The sequence below is a fragment of the Hippocampus zosterae genome, chromosome 14 (assembly GCF_025434085.1).
Source record: "Hippocampus zosterae strain Florida chromosome 14, ASM2543408v3, whole genome shotgun sequence".
Classification (NCBI taxonomy): Eukaryota; Metazoa; Chordata; class Actinopteri; order Syngnathiformes; family Syngnathidae; genus Hippocampus; species Hippocampus zosterae.
In genome coordinates, this window is record NC_067464.1 from 1 (window position 1) to 19,762 (window position 19,762).

The following is a 19,762-nucleotide window of genomic DNA, read 5'->3' on the forward strand; positions in this document are numbered from 1 at the left end:
ATAATCCAGTGCGCCTTTAGTGTGGACGGACTAGTGCTACAGCACTAGCAATTTTATATCAGTAACTAGTTGCATGCGACAAATTGTGCACCATTTTTGCCTCACTCGGAATGTAATAATCCCACTAGAATACCAAAGATGTCCTATTAGTGAGAATAAAGTAAGACCAGTACATGGTTGGAGTTCAAGGATATTAGTAATGTACCAAAAAAAAATGTTGAACATAAAAAATGGAGCGACCTTCTTGTGCTCCTTCTTAGTATTGCTTTTCCCGCTACCACTGCCTCAAGTGGGCCCTGGTAGTGTTATGAAAGTAGTTCGCTAGTGAGCCGTGATTGGATATTTGGGCTAAGGGTATCCAATAAATGTTCAAACAGCTTTCCCGAATGCTTTTTGGCCATTTTTTTTTCGCTGAATGGGCTAAATTGTCACAGTGAGGGATAAACCACCGCACTAGTATTAAGCTGGAAATCATGGATATTGAATTACAATAACATTTCAACCGGCTTTTCATAATAAAGTCTTCAGGCAGCCACATTGGGCTCAGTGTTATTACAATTCTGCTTAAAAAAAAGCATACAACACACACACACACACACACACATACAAAGAGGGGGGGGCGACACAATGAGCTTAAATGGTCCTTAGAGTGAACCGTAGTGTGGCGTTTGAGAACACCGTCCAGGAAATAGACGGATCCCTTGCCACCTGATCCAACGAATTCACATGTTCAAGGAAGAGAAAGTTGGGTATGTCAGCGCGTTTAAAAATAAACCTCGGTCGCTAATGACGGCGAGAGACCAGGAGGAACTCGGTGGGGGGCTGGGGGGGGTGTAATGGGCGAGTGCTAATAAATGGGCGAACCCGAGCCAGCCAGTCCATGGTCGCCATAGCAACGGCGCAACCCATCTCTGCAGTTTTTTTTTTTTGTTTTGTATTTTTTTTTTCTTTTTAAACGGTCATTTGAAATGCAAAAGCAGTCTGAGGATCGTCATTTCGATCGCTACCAACGGTTGATGATCTGGCTCATGTAGTCCTCGGTGGGGAGGCGGCCGCCCCCCAGCCACCTCCTCCGTCCGGCCGCCCTCTTCCTCGTCGCCGACATCGTCCCGCTCCTCACCACCTCGGATGGATCCCGGGGGGTGGCGGGGTGAGCCGAGGGCCCACAGGCAGAGGCCCCAGGCCCTGGTGGCTCTGTTGCAGGTGGTTCTTGATGCGCTGCAGCCGGCGCTCTTGCTGCCTGGTGTACTGGTAGCGCTGCTGGAACAGGTCCCGGGCGTAGTCGTACAGCTCCATGTCGAGCTCGTTAAGCTCCTCGATTACGCTGGCACCTGTAAGGGGTGTGTGGGAGGTGGTGGGGGTGGAAATTTTACACTGGAGCCCAGCCGATATTTTTTTTTTTGGACCAGATGACGATTCCAATATTTGGCAGAAGAAAATCCCGGAAAAAAACTATCATGAGTACAATTTGTTTGTTCCCCTAACACTTACAACACAGGTGTCAAAGTCGAGGCTCGGGGGCCAGATCTGGCCCGCCACATCATTCAACATGGTCGTAGTACAGAATCACAAACTTCTTTTACATCTTCTAGCCCCCCCCCCCCCCAAAAAAAATTAGCGATAAATGAAAATCCAAAAATACAAACCGTCGTGTTGTCCAGGTCCACCCCAGCGGCGCGGGTGCTGTTGTACTGCATGAAGGGCCGAATGAAGCGCAGTCTGAAGGTGCGCTCGAACAGGAACTGGGTTTTGCGCTGGTACTCCGTCAAGCCGAAGAAGGCCATGTCTCGCAGGTTCTTCTTGGCCGACTCCAGGAGGAGCTGCGCTCGCTTCTTTTCGGGCACGGTGGAACATGTTGTAGCAGCCCACCAGACTCAGGTCGGCCAACATGCGCACCTACCGGACAGGAAGTGACACCGGAATGGTCGGCCCCGTGATTAGCTTCAAATAAATACCGGTAAAATCCTTCGCCTGGACCCCCATGCGAAGAGTCACAGAAGAAAACCTAAATAATCCTAAATATGGGGTTATTTAGGACTCATAGGGTCCTTAATAACACATATGAGTCAAAAAGGGTCTGACAACCGTTTTGGTTGAACCGATAAAATCGTCGGCGTGGCTTCACCTGTCGGTTGTTGGCCAGGTTGTAGGGACAGTCCATGAATTCTGCTGCAGGGTGCACCCCGACCAGTCGGAGCCGTCGTAGCAGGAGGGCAGCTCCTCGGGCGTTGGCGTGCGCCCGTCGCACATGTGCAGCGAGGTCTCCACGTGGCCCCCCCGCTGCACGTGCCGCCACTCGGCTGAGGTAGCGCGACACCGGGTCCCTCAGTAGCGTGATGTAATAGAACTTTCTGCTGTGGGGGGGAACAGGCGCACAACACCACGGGAAGGGGGGACGGGGCAGAGAGACGGAGAGAGTGATGAGCAAATTGCACTGAAAATTGCGCGTGACAAAAGGTTAATCAATAAGCTAACGGCCGCGTTTTAAGAGAGAGTGAAAACAAGAGGACGCAATTAAATTAATGACTTTGCTCGCGCCGAGTGGCACAGCCGAAAAGAGGAGGAGGGGGTGGGGGGGGAAGCAAGCGGTGACATGATATAAGATGGCCTGTAGTTCCGCTCTGGCCGAGTGGTGGCAGCGTTGGTTGCACAACAAGCAAAGGGGGCGCTTCATGGGGGAACATTATGTATACACGCGTTTAAAAAAAAAAAATAATAAAGAGGCTAGATGATGATGATGCGTCTAACAAATGTGAGCAGCAGACATGGAAACAACATGGGAGAGACGGCATTTGGCAGGACCGTGCGGGTCAGTCTTCAGGTCACAAAGAGAAATGGAAATGGGGGGGGGGGGGGAATTTAAATGCTAGCACAATCATATTTCACTCTGTTCTGGTAGCAAAAGAATTAAACTGCCTTAGAGACGGATGAGTCATGCTGCTGTGTGTGTGTGTGTGTGTGTGTTTTTTCTTGACCTGTTTGCGTGTATGTGTGTTGTGTATGGTTGTGTACATTAATCATTGGGTAGTGAGTGTGTGTCCAAATTAATCGATTAATTGACAATTAATCATCAATTAATCGACAGCTATTTTGATCTTTAATTCGGTTTTCGAGACTTTGAGTGGCTTCAAGTTGTCTAAATGCTTTTCGATTTCAGCCTGTGATGTCTGCAATTCGGGCGGCCCGGTAGTCCAGTGGTTAGCACCTCGGCTTCACAGTGCAGAGGTACCGGGTTCGATTCCAACTCCGGCCTCCCTGTGTGGAGTTTGCATGGTCTCCCCGGGCCTGCGTGGGTTTTCCCCGGGTGCTCCGGTTTCCTCCCACATTCCAAAAATATGCATGGCAGGCTGATTGAACACTCTAAATTGTCCCTAGGTGTGAGTGTGAGTGCGAATGGTTGTTTCGTCTCTGTGTGCCCTGCGATTGGCTGGCAGCCGGTTCAGGGTGTCCCCGCCTACTGCCCGAAGACAGCTGGGATAGGCTCCAGCACCCCCCGCGACCCTAGTGAGGATCAAGCGGCTCGGAAAATGAATGAATGAATGAATGTCTGCAATTCGACAAAAAGCAGTCGTGGAGACCCGAGTTCAAACTAAACACGGTGAAGCAGCATTCAGCTCTTATGCTGCACACAGATGGAATAAATTGCCACAGAGAAGTCGGTCCAAGGTTCAAATTTTTTTTGGGTGGTTTTTTTTTTCCCAAGATTGAGCCTCGTTTAAAGCACTTCAAAACAGTTTTCTTTCTTATTTTTAGTATAGCTCCCTTGCATTGCCATGTACATTCTTTTTGGTGTAACTTTGTTTATGTATGCGCTTCTTTGCTCATGTTGTTTTGTTTAGGGGTTATTTTTGCCTGAGTGTTTTTTTTTTGCGTGTGTGCTTCTGATCAGCTATGTTTTTTTTTATGTGTGCTTTTGTCTGTATGAGTATTTGGCTGCGTTTAGCTGATTTTTGTTTGTGTTTTCTCTTTGTGTGTGCGGCGCGCGTCTATTTTGTTTTGTTTTTTTTACTCTTGTGTTTTCCTCTAATAATGGAGCACATCACACACCTCCGGAAGGGACCCTCCCTCCCAACAGAGCGGAGACCTTTCCGTGCCTTCAAACTCCACCTAATTACTGCCGTCGAATCAATCAACACATCCTCATTAGTGTGTATGTGTTGGTATGGATTCATCTTTGAACACACACAATTGCACGTTTCGCTGTAAACATCCATCCATCAGTAAAGCCTTGGTTTGAGAAATAGGGTGGTGGGGGGGGGGGCGGGTTGTCGACTAGACATAAAAGCGTCTGCTCAAAACCCAGTGTGCTCCATCAACTCCACAAATCCTCAAAATCTATCGCCGAATCCTGGACCGCATCAAATAAATCGCGGAGATCGCAGATGACAAAACAAGCGCAACCCAATATGTCCTCGCGAGTCTAAGACAATAAAAAAAAAAAAAAAAGCAAACAAAACCAAGTATGGGGGGTGGGGCGGGATCACAGACTATCACGAGTCAGTCTAAATGCAGCATCATCTTGGAGATCCTGGCAAGGAACCAAACACACCCTGGATCCCAGAATGGGAAAAGAGGGAGGGGGGGGGGGGATCAAAACTGGAAATGCCATCAATCTTGTCCTCCGACCTAATGAGGGGGGGGGGGGCGCCGAGTGGAGAAGGCACCAACAAAACGGGAGCTCGTTGCATTGTCGAGATTCCTGTGATGACATTAACACCATTCCTGAAGCTCCCTAGACTGCACCGTTCACTTGAGTGTGTGTGTGCGTGTGCGGGGGTGGGGGCCTGGGGGGGGGGCGCTGGGGACGGAACTATGCCTATTAAATCAGCGATGACATTTCCCTTCCCATTCTCAGCTTGCATACTCCTGCAGAAAGGTTTGGCGAGAAGGAAGTGGAGGAAGGCCAGCAGGGGAGGTGGGGGGGGGGGGCGTTTAAAAAAAAAAAGGTGGGTATTGTCAGGGGGCCGGATGCGAATTTCAATTAGTTTTTTTCTAATACTGTGAAAGCAGCGAGGCCCCGAGCCCAAGTGATTCATCAAAGTTATGGCTATGGCTTTAATGAAGGCAGGAGCATATTAGCAAGCACAAATAAAACACACACACACACACACACACACACACACACACGTATGAACCTACCGGGGCTCACTCATTCACTTACTGACGTCAGCCTTCGCAAACACGTGTCACACGCTGGCAGGTGATGAGGCTTACTATGCACGATTAAAAAAAAAAAAAAAAAAAAAGAGCTCATCTCAACATGACATGTGACGCGTTGTCACCGTCGGGGCGCGTCATGTCTTACGTAATATGACCTCATCAGACGTAGACATTCGAGCACGTCTGGCGAGATCCAAGACGAGAGCAGTCTGGAAAATTGGCCTCGGAAAAGAATGCCCAAGCGGATATTTCCAGATATTACGAGCCGCCTCGAAAGCGCCAGTCGTCCTTCTTTGATGCACATTAAGGTATAAATAACAGTCACCACAATAAGACAATTCCTGCAATTATTCGAATTTGTCGACCGGTAGAGCTCAAGTGATTTTTCTTTTTCCGGCAGGAACGCGTCTATGCATGTGTGAGGTGTCGAGCAAATCAGACGGCACTTTACGGCAGGGGTGTCCAAACTTTTTGCCAAGGGGGCCAGATTTTATGTGGTAAAATGTCGGTGGGCCGACCTTGGCTGACATTCTTTACATTGAACAACAATATTGTTCAAGAAATTTTAGTAAGCCAGTCTGTTTCACATTTCCATTTTTATTTTCATTTCAACAATCTTAAGAATTTCTTTTGGTTCATTTGAAACAGTTATATCACATGCAACTGCTTATTCACTTGACTTTTTCTTAAACAGAAGTCTCCTGAGTGCAAATTGATTGATTTGAAACATAAAATGTATCACCATGACTTTTCAATAGTCACAAAACCTTTGACTCGAACAACGGGGAAATGAACAAGCAATACACATATCCACAACTGCAAGGATCATTTGAAATATGACATATCAGTCAATATAAACACGGAGTGATGTCTTGTTAACTCGTGAGTGATGCCCTCTAGTGTCTAAATCTATTACTCATTTAGTGAATGCTATTACTCATTTAGCCACTAGAGGGAAGCAGTACTCTATGAAACATCACTCCCCAGTCTACGAGACCTCAGTCAATGCAACACGTGTTCCATTGCGCCCAACCTGCGGGCCAGACGGCACTGATTTTATGACAGGGGCCGAGGGCCGGATGAAATTCGACCGCGGGCCGGATTTGGCCCCCGGGCCGGACTTTGGACATGCCTGCTTTACGGTATCGATTTATCAATGATTATTATTCTCTTTTTTAAATACTTCTTCATGGTGCTATTGTTGGGCTTGAATCGTACTCATTTTATGAGGCGGAATGATAACGACGATGCCGCCGAGTCTCAAGTGGGCCAATAGCGCTCGTGTATTTGCCTCCAGGCTCTTAAGCCTCACGTATAGGACGCAAACGAGATGGATTTGAACAAGGGCTCCGAAATTCAACACCTTGGAGACCCTTTGCGTCGAAAGCGATTGTGACTGATGTCGCGGACGTCTCAAACTAGCTTAAGAGAACGTGCCGGTAAATAAATCGGGTCTCCCGTGACATCTTTGAGTTGAAAGCAGCGGTCGTCATCCGCACGCATTAAATTATCTTCATGAAGCAACCTGCATTATTGGATGAACTCGCGGCAAATTTGTTGACTGTGAACTCATCGTAGTGGCTTATTTTTATTTTTTAATTGTGGGACACATTTTATTATTTTTTTTCAGAATGTTGAAAGCCAATTGTCATTGCGCTGACATCACCAACCGCATCAGCTGCCAGAATTTGTATCTGCAAATTAAACCTGGTGGCCCCTTTTGGGGAGGGGGGGGGGAGTGGCGGAAGCAGTTTTTCATTGTGCTGACATCTCCATACACGCAATCGTCTTAACGAAGCATCGGCTGCCTGAATGAGCTTTCACACGATGCGCATTTCTGTTTTTGTCTTTGCAAATGAATCCCGCTGGCTTCTTAGAGGAAGGCATTTATTTCTTTCTTTTTAAGAACGTTGAAAGGAATTGTCATCGTGCTGAGATGTCGGCATGCATCCAATTATATCCTAGTCCAGAAAGTGCATATGGGCTGCCTGAATGGGTATTTTTGAACAAGTCTTCTCGGTGAATCGGCTTCTCGTGCCTTATTTGAGGGAGGCATTTATTTTTCCAAGAGCGTTCAAAGCAATTGTCATCGTTGCGCTGCGATCCCCACAAATTGAATTAACAGCGGTACCTCTACTTAACCCTTATATTATGATAAGGGTCAATTTGACCCGTTTCAATTTTTGTGGTGACCAAAACAGTGGATATCCTTTCTTTTTCTTCATGAAATTTAGTGACTTTTCCTCATCTAGGGTCATGAACTGGTGTGTAAAATCTGGACACTCTGATGTGTAGTGGGATGTCTGTGCACAGTTTGCATACAAATATGATGTTGGGGTCATTTTGACCCAGATACTTTAATATGGGTAAGTAGCTTTTCAGATCCAAAAGAAACATGTCTAATTGATGAACAGTACTTTGTTTTGACTGCTCAGTGACTTCCAGATACCCAGCCAGGTATGTGTAGAGCAGGAACTTTCTCTCATTTGACTCGTCACTCTTCTCATGTCATTTCTATGACCAACATACAAAAATGATTCTCCAGAAAATTTACAGCTGAATAAGCTTCATCACAGAGTTTGAACTGGGATAGTGATGCAGAGGAAGACATTTCAGAGACACAGAATCTTTCTGGCACGTATGGCATCAAAATGTGGGCAGCCTGTGATGCAATATCCAGTTTTGTATGGAATATGCAAGTGCATACTGGAAAGCTACCTGGAGGAGCATCTGAGAAGATTCAGATGATGCGTGTGGTTCTGAAGATGAGTGAAGGATTGCAAAGTCACTTCTTTACAATATTACGGCCTTGGAGATGAAGTTCAGGGGAGAAAGCTGACTATGTTGGCAACAGTCAGAAGAAATAATAAGATAAAAATTCCCGGTGAAATTCTGAAGATGCAGGGCAGACCTCTGCATTCCTCAGTATTTGTTTTCACTGAGAAAGCAGCAGTTGTGTCATATTGCACAAAGAAAAACAAAAATGTTCTTGTAATGGGCACAATGCAAACTGATGCATCTCTGAACACAAGAGAAGACATGAAGCCACAAATGATCCTGGATTACAATTCCACCAAAAGGGGATTTGACAATCTGACAGCACACATACAACTGCCAGGGCAATACTTTGTAGATAAAGTATTACTTTATAGATTACTTTGTAGATTCCTCCTTATTGGCACTAAATCCAATCTAAACAAAATAAACAATTTCTCCATTACCTTCGAAAGCTCTTCCATCTCCCCCTCCCCTCAGGTCAAGAGTCTGGGTGTCATCCTTGATAGCACCCTCTCCTTCACCTCACATATCAACCACATCACTCGTTCTGCATATTATCATCTTCGAAACATCCACCGGCTCCGCTCTTCTCTCACTCCTCAGTCCACTGCTATACTTGTACACACCCTCGTCACCTCGCGACTCGATTACTGTAATTCCCTTCTGTTTGGTCTCCCTCAAAAAACCCTCCATAAGCTTCAGCTGGTCCAAAATTCAGCCGCCCGCATTATCACACTCACGCCATACATAAACCATATTACTCCTGTCCTCCAACATCTCCACTGGCTTCCCATTTTACACCGCATTCAATATAAAATCCTGCTACTCACATTCAAATCCATTCATGACCTAGCCCCTCCATACCTATCTGACCTCATCCATATTCCTACGCCTGTCCGCTCTCTTCGTTCCTCCACCTCTGTCCTCCTCTCTGTCCCCCCTGCTCGCCTCGTCACCATGGGAAATAGAGCCTTCAGTCGCTCTGCTCCCCAGCTATGGAACTCACTCCCCGCTGACCTTCGTAATACAGCCTCATTAACTCATTTCAAATCCCGCCTCAAAACACATCTGTTTCGACAAGCCTATTCACTCAGACCATAAAGCCATTGTTTTATTTATTTATTTTGTTGTATTTTTTCTTATCTTATTTGATGTAGTTTTTTAACATTGTACTCGTGATTTTAACTGCTTGTTGTAAGGTGTCCTTGAGTTTCTAGAAAGGCGCCCACAAATAAAATGTATTATTATTATTATTATTATTATTATTATAAAACACTGAAAATCTCAGAAAAAGTTAAATGAAAAAAAGAAGCGTGACATGGAAAAACTTTAACTAAACAGTTCTTAAATATACTTTTGGGATTAAAAATCTGTTGTCTGTCTCTTATCTGAATGTTTACATCATCTTAAACAAAGTTGTTACTGGTGTAACCTGTTTTTTGACTATTTTGTGTGGATTTTTACAGTGCGGGTCAAAATGACCCACAACAAAATCAATGTGATTTTTTTTTCAACATAATATAAGGGTTAAGAGTACATCCCAAGTTCCTTATATCAGGGAAGGCGTTTATTTTTCTTCCCGGCGGCTATTTTGAAGAAATACAAAATTGCATGCGACCGTGTCAGAAGTGCTATCGAGAGAAAACAATCCAAGAGGAGGAGGAGGGTGCACAGGAGTTATCCTGAGAATCACAAATGATGACTTTGAAAAGCTCTCAACACTCCAACCTCTCTCCTCTTGTGGTTTTAAGTCTCCCTTAATCACACCCTCCCTCCGCCACTAAAATTACTATGTGGGTGCGTGTTTGTGTGTGCCGCTAGATTACCAGGTCGCTTGGCCTCCTAGGCACTGGGTTGTGTTCAAATCCTGTCAAGTATGTGCTGTAAATTTGAGGGATGGACTGATGAGTCGATGTAAAACATGTGCCGTGGGAAATTGGGAAATACGGCATTACATGGATAGCGGGGTGTTTTCAGCAGTTGTTTTACTTTAGCTGTATTTCAGTGCGGTTCTTATTTTTACACACTTACGACAGTTAACATGTTAATTTTAAAAAAAATAAAAATGGGGCGGAACAGTAACTAAAAGTTTTATGGGGCTGACAGTTTGAGCCTGTGCAATAATTAACTTGACATTATTTATTTCTTGTGGGGAAATGATTAACGCGCTACCTCTAAACGAGAGTGCCGGTGGCTTGTGGCTGCGCAAACTATCAGCATGCAAAAGTGTCATTTAGTTTTAAGAAGCCGTGCTTAAATTTGAGCGTACGGCCTTCAGAGTGATATACGGACGTACGTACTGAACAAGCAAACAAAGCGGCGACGGCGGCCGAAGCCACCACAAACTGCTTTAACATTCGTAGTGCACCGCTTGCGATAATGTAAAATAATGTCTTTGAATCAAAGGCAAAGGCATTCAGAAAAATACGAGAGAGCTGAAACTTATGGAGGGGTTCTAAAATGGTCTAAATTTCATGACGTCACCGGCTGATAATTCTCAGGCATTGCAGCAATAATAAAAAAAAACGTTTTGATACCTTAATCTTCACAATTTACATATTTTGCACCATAGAGACCCATTATAATTCATATTTTTGAATGCATCGTAAACCTAATGTGTATACATGCATTTCACACGATTTTTACGTCAATCGCTTTGTTTTCGCTTGGACAGACGTAAGCATGCCACATTGTTGGGTTGAGGTCAGTCCAATTTTGCAACTTTAGGTGGCGTCAGAGAATCGCAAATGAGTTTGGCTTTTTGCAGGAGGCTTCAAACCAAAGCATTTTACATGAACGCGTCCGGTCGGGATTGTTAGTAGGGCTTGGTTGGGACCTCCAGACACAAATTTTTTTCCCCTTTTGCAAAAAATAAAGAATAAAAAATCCCAAAGAACTAATAAAAACTATATATGTATGGATAGCACAGATGCCTCTGAACATTTTGAGTGTTTGAAAAAAAAAAGAATGTTTTTATAACACAAAATACATCATTACAAAAATTGTAAAATGCGTAACTTAAGGCCTTTTTAATTTGGAGCACACAAGGGTTAAGAGTCGTCCAATATTTGATGAAACCCAAACTGCTTGACTCAAAATGGCGGCTATCTTGACCGCCAGAGGAGCTACTTGAATGGCCACAACATTAGGTACACACCCTGTGAGTGGAGGTGTCAATAATCTTAGTTCCTTAATAGCCTTTCTCCACAAGATTTTGCAAAGGTGTGGCAAAAGGTCCATGGAATGAGCTGCAAATGTTCTGGATAAATGTGCAGATCGGCGATATTTTCCGTCAGTTACAATCTGCTTAAATCGCAGCGACATGTGGGGCTTGTCACAACAAGCTCCAGCAATGGTAAAAAAGATTTTTTGTGAGTCAGATGGACAGAGTGAGCGAGTCTTTGCTATTCTCAAGAGACTGGGAATGAATCCTGAGAAAGTTGCGCAGGATCCACCATAGCCTGGCAGATGATGAGATGGCTAGCTAGCTAGTTAGCTAGCTAACTAGCAAACAAAGCTAGCTAGCCCGAGAAAGGAGGCAGAGAGGATTTACCGCACAAGAAACAGGTCTAAACCAGCCCAGGTTCTACTTTTGACCACAGTACATGGATGGATCTCATTAAAGTTAACCATTTAAACTCAAAAAGACAACTTTTTGGTGGCAGCAAAAAAAAAACAAAAACGCCTTGGCATCCTCTCCTTCCTGAATAATGTGTCCAATTAAAATTTGGATGTGTGCCATTGACTTCAACGCTGCTATTTCGATGTGCAATGAGAAAACAATGAGAAACATTTAACTGTCAAATAGTTTGAGGGCATCATACATTTTAAAACGCCACACAGATGGGAGGATGGGACCGACCGACTGAGGCAGTCTGTGATTGCGAGCATGTTGCCAGATAGCAGAACGTGCCAATCCTCAATTACTCAACGCTACAGCAACAATTAGAAATGGCTCTAAATCCACGTTATCAACAACCGGTTCTAAAGAGTCCCGTGCGCATCGCCGTTTGTTAAGCCGAGGGATTTGTTGCACTTATTGACGCTCAGCAGGGATCAGAGCCAAGCTATCGCTCCACCTTCGAGCAACAGGCTGTTTCTAGATTTTTACTCACTAGTAAAGGAAGCCAAGTGCCAAAGGTTTACTACGGCCAGGCCGACAATACTTCAGAAAAACATAGAAGGCTGTAGAGAGAGAAATTTGTTTGTGGAAGTGGGCCGTGTGTCTCTGTCGAGGTTACTTTAGCTGTTCATGACTAGCATTACATGATGTTCATTTTTTGCTCGTTTATTTTTTTTTAAGATGACTTAGTATTGAGTGTGTGTATATATAGATATATATATGTATATATATCTATATATATATATTGCGCGTCGTCCCGCACGCCGTCTGTCCTTCCGTCTGTCCCTTTTCAAAACGTACCTACTTCACCGCGCCGCCACTGCGCCGCTCAGACAGTGGCTCACTACGATCTCGCGGGCATCTTAGCGAAAAAATGTTGTCTACCCACAAGCATTGCAATGAAATTGTTAGTTATTTAGTAGAGCTAAACATCTCTTTATTTTCGCGATAAGCAATGAAGATGAACAAAAAGTTGAACCAAGCAACAACACTTTTGTGGGCCGAAGGCCCACCTTACCAGCCTTCCGCAGGAACTAGCTGATGAACCGCCCGGAGGGCGGCGAACCAGCTAGTATATATATATTTTACTGAGATTCAATTCATCTTTTTGTTTCTTGGAATTAGTTGACTTCCTTCTTACAACCTTATCCTAGATTTAAATGTCATTCTGGCATATTTCTATGCTTATATTAATAATTGCCTTTTTTCTTGAAACATGATAACATAATCTGAATCTTCATAATTCACCAACTATTGTAAGAGGACAACTTTCTTTGACGGACAATTACGATTTTATGTTCTCATATGCATAATCTCTATCTATCCATAATCGAACTTTATTGTTGTAACATTTGTAAAATTTCATTTATTTTTTCTCTTGGAGTGTTACAATAACATTTTGGTATAATTTCACATACTTTTTTTGGGTGTAGCTTATAACGTTCTCATAATTTAGATTTTTTTCACCCTCGGCTACTTGTAGTATTACACCTTTATTTTAGCAAAATTGCTTGATGTAATATTCCTACTTTAGTCTATTAAAAATACATTCTATATTTTGAAAAAAAAAACACATTCCCCGGTACGACAACAAAACCATTAACGCCCATGTGACAGAAAACTGGCCACGTCTATCCATGTACAGGCAATATTTAAAACTCGGGCACCCTCCTCTGACAAAAACGACATCACGCCAGCCCTTCTGCACGGTAATGCACGGAAACTGAAAATCTAAGTGCATTGCTCACCTGGGAGCCATTTGCCCTTAGGACTCCATAATTGCTTAAGAAAATGCAGCTGCCAGGGTCACGGGAAATATCTCCATAAGGTCGCGAGTGCTGGCGAGGGAGGCTAACGGGAAAGCCGCACATAATTTCAGGCATCGGAGGACACAGTCACGGCTGCGGCGGGTTAGAAAATACTCCATGTGGGCAAGCCGTTTCCAAACCACAAAGCAAAATGATGTTTCAGTCCATGACGTTGCCACAAAACTGATTGAGAGCGACAGTAATCTTTCATTGAGTTCTAAATCACCACCCGCGAGTAGGTGAATTTTTGTCATGATTCATTTTAATTGTTTTCCTACTTCTTTTTGGACGAGCAGATATTTAAATGTGACATTTTTCATGTCATTGCTACCCTGTTCAGGATAAGTGGTGTTGAAAACGGATGGATGGATGCTGTTTTGTACCGCATGTTCGAAACAAGCACACCTGCCCACATGTTCTCGTGTTCTTTCTAGGAACCCCTTAAGATGTGAAGATTTCACACTGCAAAAAAATGCAAATCCATCTGTCTCAAATAAAAGCAAAATCTGTACAATTATTGTCAGGTTTATTTTTAGACCGGTTTCTGACAGCTTGTGGGGTCAATGCTGAAGACAGCTGAGGTCAACTGCTCAAAATGATGCAAAGAAACAGAAGATAAAGAATCGCCCAAAAGAAAAATCTACCAAGTTCGTAAGATGGCGCACTTGTAAAATTAGAGTACCGTATCTATGTGTCACTGAGTGGAAAACGTAAAAAAAATGGCAGAAAATGGCGTTTTTCAGCTTGCGAAGCGGCAACATGGCGTCTTCGCCTTCCTCGTGCATATTTCGTAAATCATTTATTTTAATGAGTAATATTGTCAGACCGGTTTGAAATCTTTTTTTAATGTGTTTTAGCATTAGCGTGGGACATATTTAGCATTGAAGCTATTGATACGGGCAATATCGCTTGCGTTTGGCGGAATCATCGTATCTCCAAAATCAACACTTTTCTGCCCCCCCCCCCCCCCCCCGCCACATGTCAGACCATTAACATTGTATCATAAAAGAGACCAAACCATTTTCAACATTTCAGTTTGATCAATAATGTGTAAAAATAACACCCACACAGACGGATCAATAGCGTAGATTTGTGAAACGTGTATCCAGTGAGCCCTCGTTTATCGCTGGGGTAACAATCTTTATTTGCACAAAGCATCTGTTTTGATGCACGATAGTAGCGTCATTTTACGGGAAAGGCCGCGGACTGCCCTGACACTCCCTTTGCTTCTCAGGGAATAGCCTTGTGGAATGTGTTGGCTGGAAGTACAGATGATATCAGCCTTGTGTGTGTATGTGTGTGTGTGTGTGTTTTGAAAAGGGAGGGAGATGATCAACATGTCTGGACTTGATTGTGAATGGTGGCGTAACGGACATGTTGACATTTTGTTTTTCATCTTTTTTTTTTTTTTTGTCAACAGTAAAACGATAATGATTCAGTTCTGGGTTTGGTCTGCAACATGTCTCTAAATGGGCAAAAATGTTGATCGTTGTTTTGTAAAAGCAGATGTTTGCTGATGTCTTAATTTGAATAGAGCACAAAAGATCATCAGACCAACGGATATTTGAGCATATTTACTTTTGAGGGGCAACAATTCGGAGGATTTTGACTGTTTTGAATGACACGAGCTCTCTAAACGATTGACTCGATGATCAAAAATATGAATTGATTAATTTGATTATCAATTAGTTGTTGCAACTCAGCATTCACTCATCATATTGAAGATGCCGAGGGCACTTTCTTTGCTGCTTGCAGCTTTAATTTGATCCATATTTTAAAAAGTAAATAAGAAGAAACATTGAAATTGTAAAGTTCCGAATTTTTTTACGACATTCGCGCTCTAATTACAGTTGTACCTCGACTTATGAAAGTAATTCCTTCTGAAAGAAATTTCCTAACTTGAAAATTTTGTAAGTCGAGACGCGTTTTCCATGTAAATGCCCTAATCCGTTCCGAGCCTCCCCAAATTCAGATATAAATGTCTCCTAAAGCATAAAAATGCATCAAAATATGTAACAAACACAAGTTACAATTAGATTATTGCACAAGAAATGAGAGTGGTGCATAATGTAAAAAAAACAAAGAGTAAAGAATAAAAATGATGGTCATTTGACTTTGATTTGGCTCCCCGTCGTTTCTTTTCCCTCTTTAGTTCATGTTCTCTCTCTCAGAAGTGGTTTTTGCCTGGCGTTTTGTCAAGAACTGCTCCAAGGACGTTTGCTTTTGTCGGCTTTTAACAACCCCTCGAAAATGTCCAAGGCAAACGGCAGCAGAGTGAGCGATTGCCCGACTGGTGAACACTTTTTTGGGCGATTCACACGGACTTAAAACTATCGGAACAACTCATGGCCCAAGAGGTGAATGACGAAACGCTGCATAGACACACACAGACTCGTACGGTAGAGGTCTCTCCTAGCCAATGGGAAGCCAGGATGATGCTCGATAGTAGCCAATGGCAGAGCAGCTATAAGTACGTTGTTGCATTCAGGAAACTCGGAGCTGCGAGTACCAAGCCCATACTGTATTTTTACCTTTTCCATCTTGTAATTTCTTTCATAATAAGAGGAAATATTTTCCCGTTGAGACGTTTCGGGAACTTGAAAATGTCATTTGAAGAGATAAGTAGAGGCACCACTGTACTGTTATGTAAACTTCGCACCGCAGTGTTCACTACAAAAGAAGAAAGCCAAACGAAACAAGGGTGAGCAACTGTCAGCATCAGACCATCATCGTCTGGTGTTCAATAACGAGGCAGCGAGACAGACAGAAATAGACACCTCAGCCGCATACAAGCTACGGGGTCATCCTTTCTTCCTCCTGTGTAGCGCTCCGACTCTCTCTCTCCGCCTCCGAGTCGATCGATGGCAGCCTCCGGGCCCCGACAATCCGCTCGTTTCAGTTTTTTTTTCCCTCTCTTAAACACACAGACGAGCCAGAGACGAAAAGAAAGGCCAAGGGCAAATTGAAGCTTTCGCAGGACAGATGTTCACATTTTCTTCCCATTACATAAAAAAAAATCCAGACGGATCCGTATTCTCTGAGGGAATCGGAGGAATTCTGAAAAGTGAATATCTCTGAGGTGGTGCGATATGGAATTTGATCAGAATTTTTTTGGGGGAAAAAACGGCAAGAAAGTCACACCACTGCAAAATCACCAACACGCTTAACGGAGTAATTAAGACTTGATGACCGGCCATCATTTTTTTGTGCTCACACACAATTGGCGGAAACTCCAAATTTTCACCCATCAAGCAATGACATTCTGTCTCGTATATGTGGTTCAAATTTATCAGCAATTGGTAGAAATCACGAGGACGTTTTTTTTTGTCTTTAAAGGACACCTGAAAATGGCAAAAATGACCCTAAAATAGCCACTTGGAACCAAAATGAATACAGTCATACCTCGGTTTTCAAACATAATCCGTTCCAGAAGGCTGTTTGAAAAGCGATTTGTTCCAAATCCGAAACTATTTTATTAGCCCATGATTAGGGGCTAATTACTATGCAGAAATAACAACAACAACAAAAACAAACCTGCCAGATTTGCGTAAATCACAATAAACACGTCTGCGTTCAAGAAATCTGAATATTGATCCATATAGAAGGCGTATCGGATTATAAGGCACACTGTCGGCTTTTGAGAAAATGGAATGCTTTTAGCTGCGCCTTATAGTGCGGAAAATACGGTGACTCTAAAAATGATTGATTTTGCATTTTTTTGTAGTGGCTTCTAGAGACTTTTTTTTGTGGCTCTGCTCATGATCGACGTAACTACTACATTCAGTGTTGTCAACTCGTATCGGTGAGTTCCATTTTCAAAGAGGGTTGTCTTTAAAGGACATTTAGAAAATGTGAAAAATGTTTTCAAACCAAGATGGCAGCTATCCTGTATGCTTTCGGGCATGGCCTCTTGAGACTTTTTTTGTGGGTCTAATCGTAAGGCCTGGCAGTAAAATCTCTGTGCATGCACGCACACAGGGTGGCAACGTTAGTGAGGACTGTCGTGCAAATGCAACAATAACAAAAAAAAATATGTGACGGCTCGTTGCACCACAGTGTCCAAATAAAGCATCATGTTTTTTTTTTTTCCGCGATTGCTGCCCGTCAGCAAAGATAAAAAAATAAATGCAGGCGGAAGGCTGCACCCCGGCTTCCAATTGGATGTTGCATGCAGCAAAGATGAAAACAAGAGGGGAAAGCCCCCCCCCCACCCGACAACTCCCCCACCACAGCGGAATGTGCTCAGGCCTGTTCGCGCATGTAATTTGAATGGCAACAACCCAGTTGTTGGGTGGGACATGACATTTGGGAAAGGTAGACTGGGGTCATTTTTTTCCCCCCAAACGCAGTGAATGCGGGATTAGGGATCAAGTGCTGACCTTCAAACCCCCCCCCCCCCCCAAAAAAAACAAATACAATAGTCCAGACATAATTGATGCCCCAAAATTGCTTCAATGAATCATTTAAAGCCCAAATCATGATCCCAAATTGTGCGTACAATATGCCGAAAGTCAATTCCAGGGACTTGGGTGTAGGATCTTTTCGAAAGAAGCAAAATACAATAAAACTAGTAGAAAATCTGAACTGAACTTGTAATTTTTTTTTTTCCCACTTGGCTTCCGATTTCCAATTCGATTTGTTGTGTTACCTCCGCTGAAGCAAAACGTAGCTACAGCGTGGCCCGCGACACCCTTTGCTCGGCCAAGAGTTGATTAATCATGCCTTGAAGCGATGACTCGGTACTCGCTTAAGAACCAGCAAAGACGCCGCCAATTTGGTTTCCACCAGTAATGATGACGTTTCACACACCGTGAATGGACGGTCATCATTCCTAATCTGTGGCACATCAAACGTTTCATTTCTTTCCATATCAGTTGTTTTGATACAAGAAGAAAAAGGAACTGATTGGCTTCGATGAAAAAAAAAAAGAATTAAAAAAAGGAGCAGCTTTGTTGCCCAAGCGTTTGTTGCGCTTTTATCGTTGATATAAAGCCAGATGATGACAAATAATAGCGAGCGATTGTTTGCTCTTCTTGCCTTTGAATTTATGAGCTTGGGCTGCCTGCCACCTCTCATTCATTATTTTTTCTGGGTGTTGAAGAGCAACAATGACCACCAAAAAAAAAAAAAAGCAGGATGCAAATCAGTTCATGCGATATATGCGGTATGAATACACATGTGAGTACTAAGGGGAAACAATTATTGCATTCTTGTACATCCAAAAAGGTGTTTGAGGTTGGAGTCAGAGTTTTGACAGGTCCTTTCTTTCCAAATTCTTACAGGTTAAGGAAAAAAAAAACCAACAAAAAAATGGCTGCTTCCCCTATCTGCCATTGTTTATCGTAATAGAAGACACATTTATTGTTTGTGGTTGTTAAAAAATATCTGGGAAGAGGACCTGGGGGTGGCGGGGGGGTTACTACAGTGGACATTTTATCATGTTATCAGGTTACAGGGTGAGCGAAAGGGTTGAGTTGCCTTTGATTATTCTTCAAAATCATTTATCCCTAATCAAAACACCACGATGGATCCATCACATCATTTATTCATTCATTCATTCATCTTCCGAACCGCTTGATCCTCACTAGGGTCGCGGGGGGTGCTGGAGCCTATCCTAGCTGTCTCCGGGCAGTAGGCGGGGGACACCTTGAATCGGTTGCCAGCCAATCGCAGGGCACACAGAGACGAACAACCATTCGCACTCACACTCACACCTAGGGACAATTTTAGAGCGTCCAATCAGCCTGCCACGCATGTTTTTGGAATGTGGGAGGAAACCGGAGCACCCGGAGAAAACCCACGCAGGCCCGGGGAGAACTCCACACAGGGAGGCCGGAGCTGGAATCGAACCCGGTACCTCTGCACTGTGAAGCCGACGTACTAACCACTGGACTACCGGGCCGCCCCACATCATTTAATCAGCCATATTTAGGCTGTAAAATGAATTGAGCGGACCCGTCCGCATGCTGATTCCTCTTCTGGTCGGTCATACGTCATACGCCCCGGTAACGAGGTCAAAGCCATCATCTCTGAGATAATGCCATGACTTTGCAGCACGAGCCCACCCGGGACCGCCACTTAAGATGCACCTGCAGAGTGTGACCTCATCGTCCTAACGCGATGATGTCACTTAGTGCCAGGTCCTCATCGCTCGCTTGGAGGCAAGAGGTGGAGGAGGTAATGAGGAGAAAATAAGCGGCGAGGAGGACGATGGAAGTAGGGAGGGAAGCTATTCAGAGCTCGGGGGCCATTAAAGTCTGGGTAAAAGGGGGGCTAATGAGGAGGATACCGAGGTGGGTGCCGCTCTAAAAGAGTCGCACACACACACACATGCACACACCATCTTCTCCCCCGGCTGGGATTAAAATGTGCCACACTCGTCCCCCCCCCCCCC

The 19,762-nt window shown here is 43.9% G+C and overlaps 1 pseudogene; it reads right to left on the minus strand.

The window, feature by feature from the left end:
• Positions 1–70: 70 nt before the first annotated feature.
• Positions 71–13,319, minus strand: LOC127614363 (heparan-sulfate 6-O-sulfotransferase 1-A-like; annotated as a pseudogene).
• Positions 13,320–19,762: the final 6,443 nt, after the last annotated feature.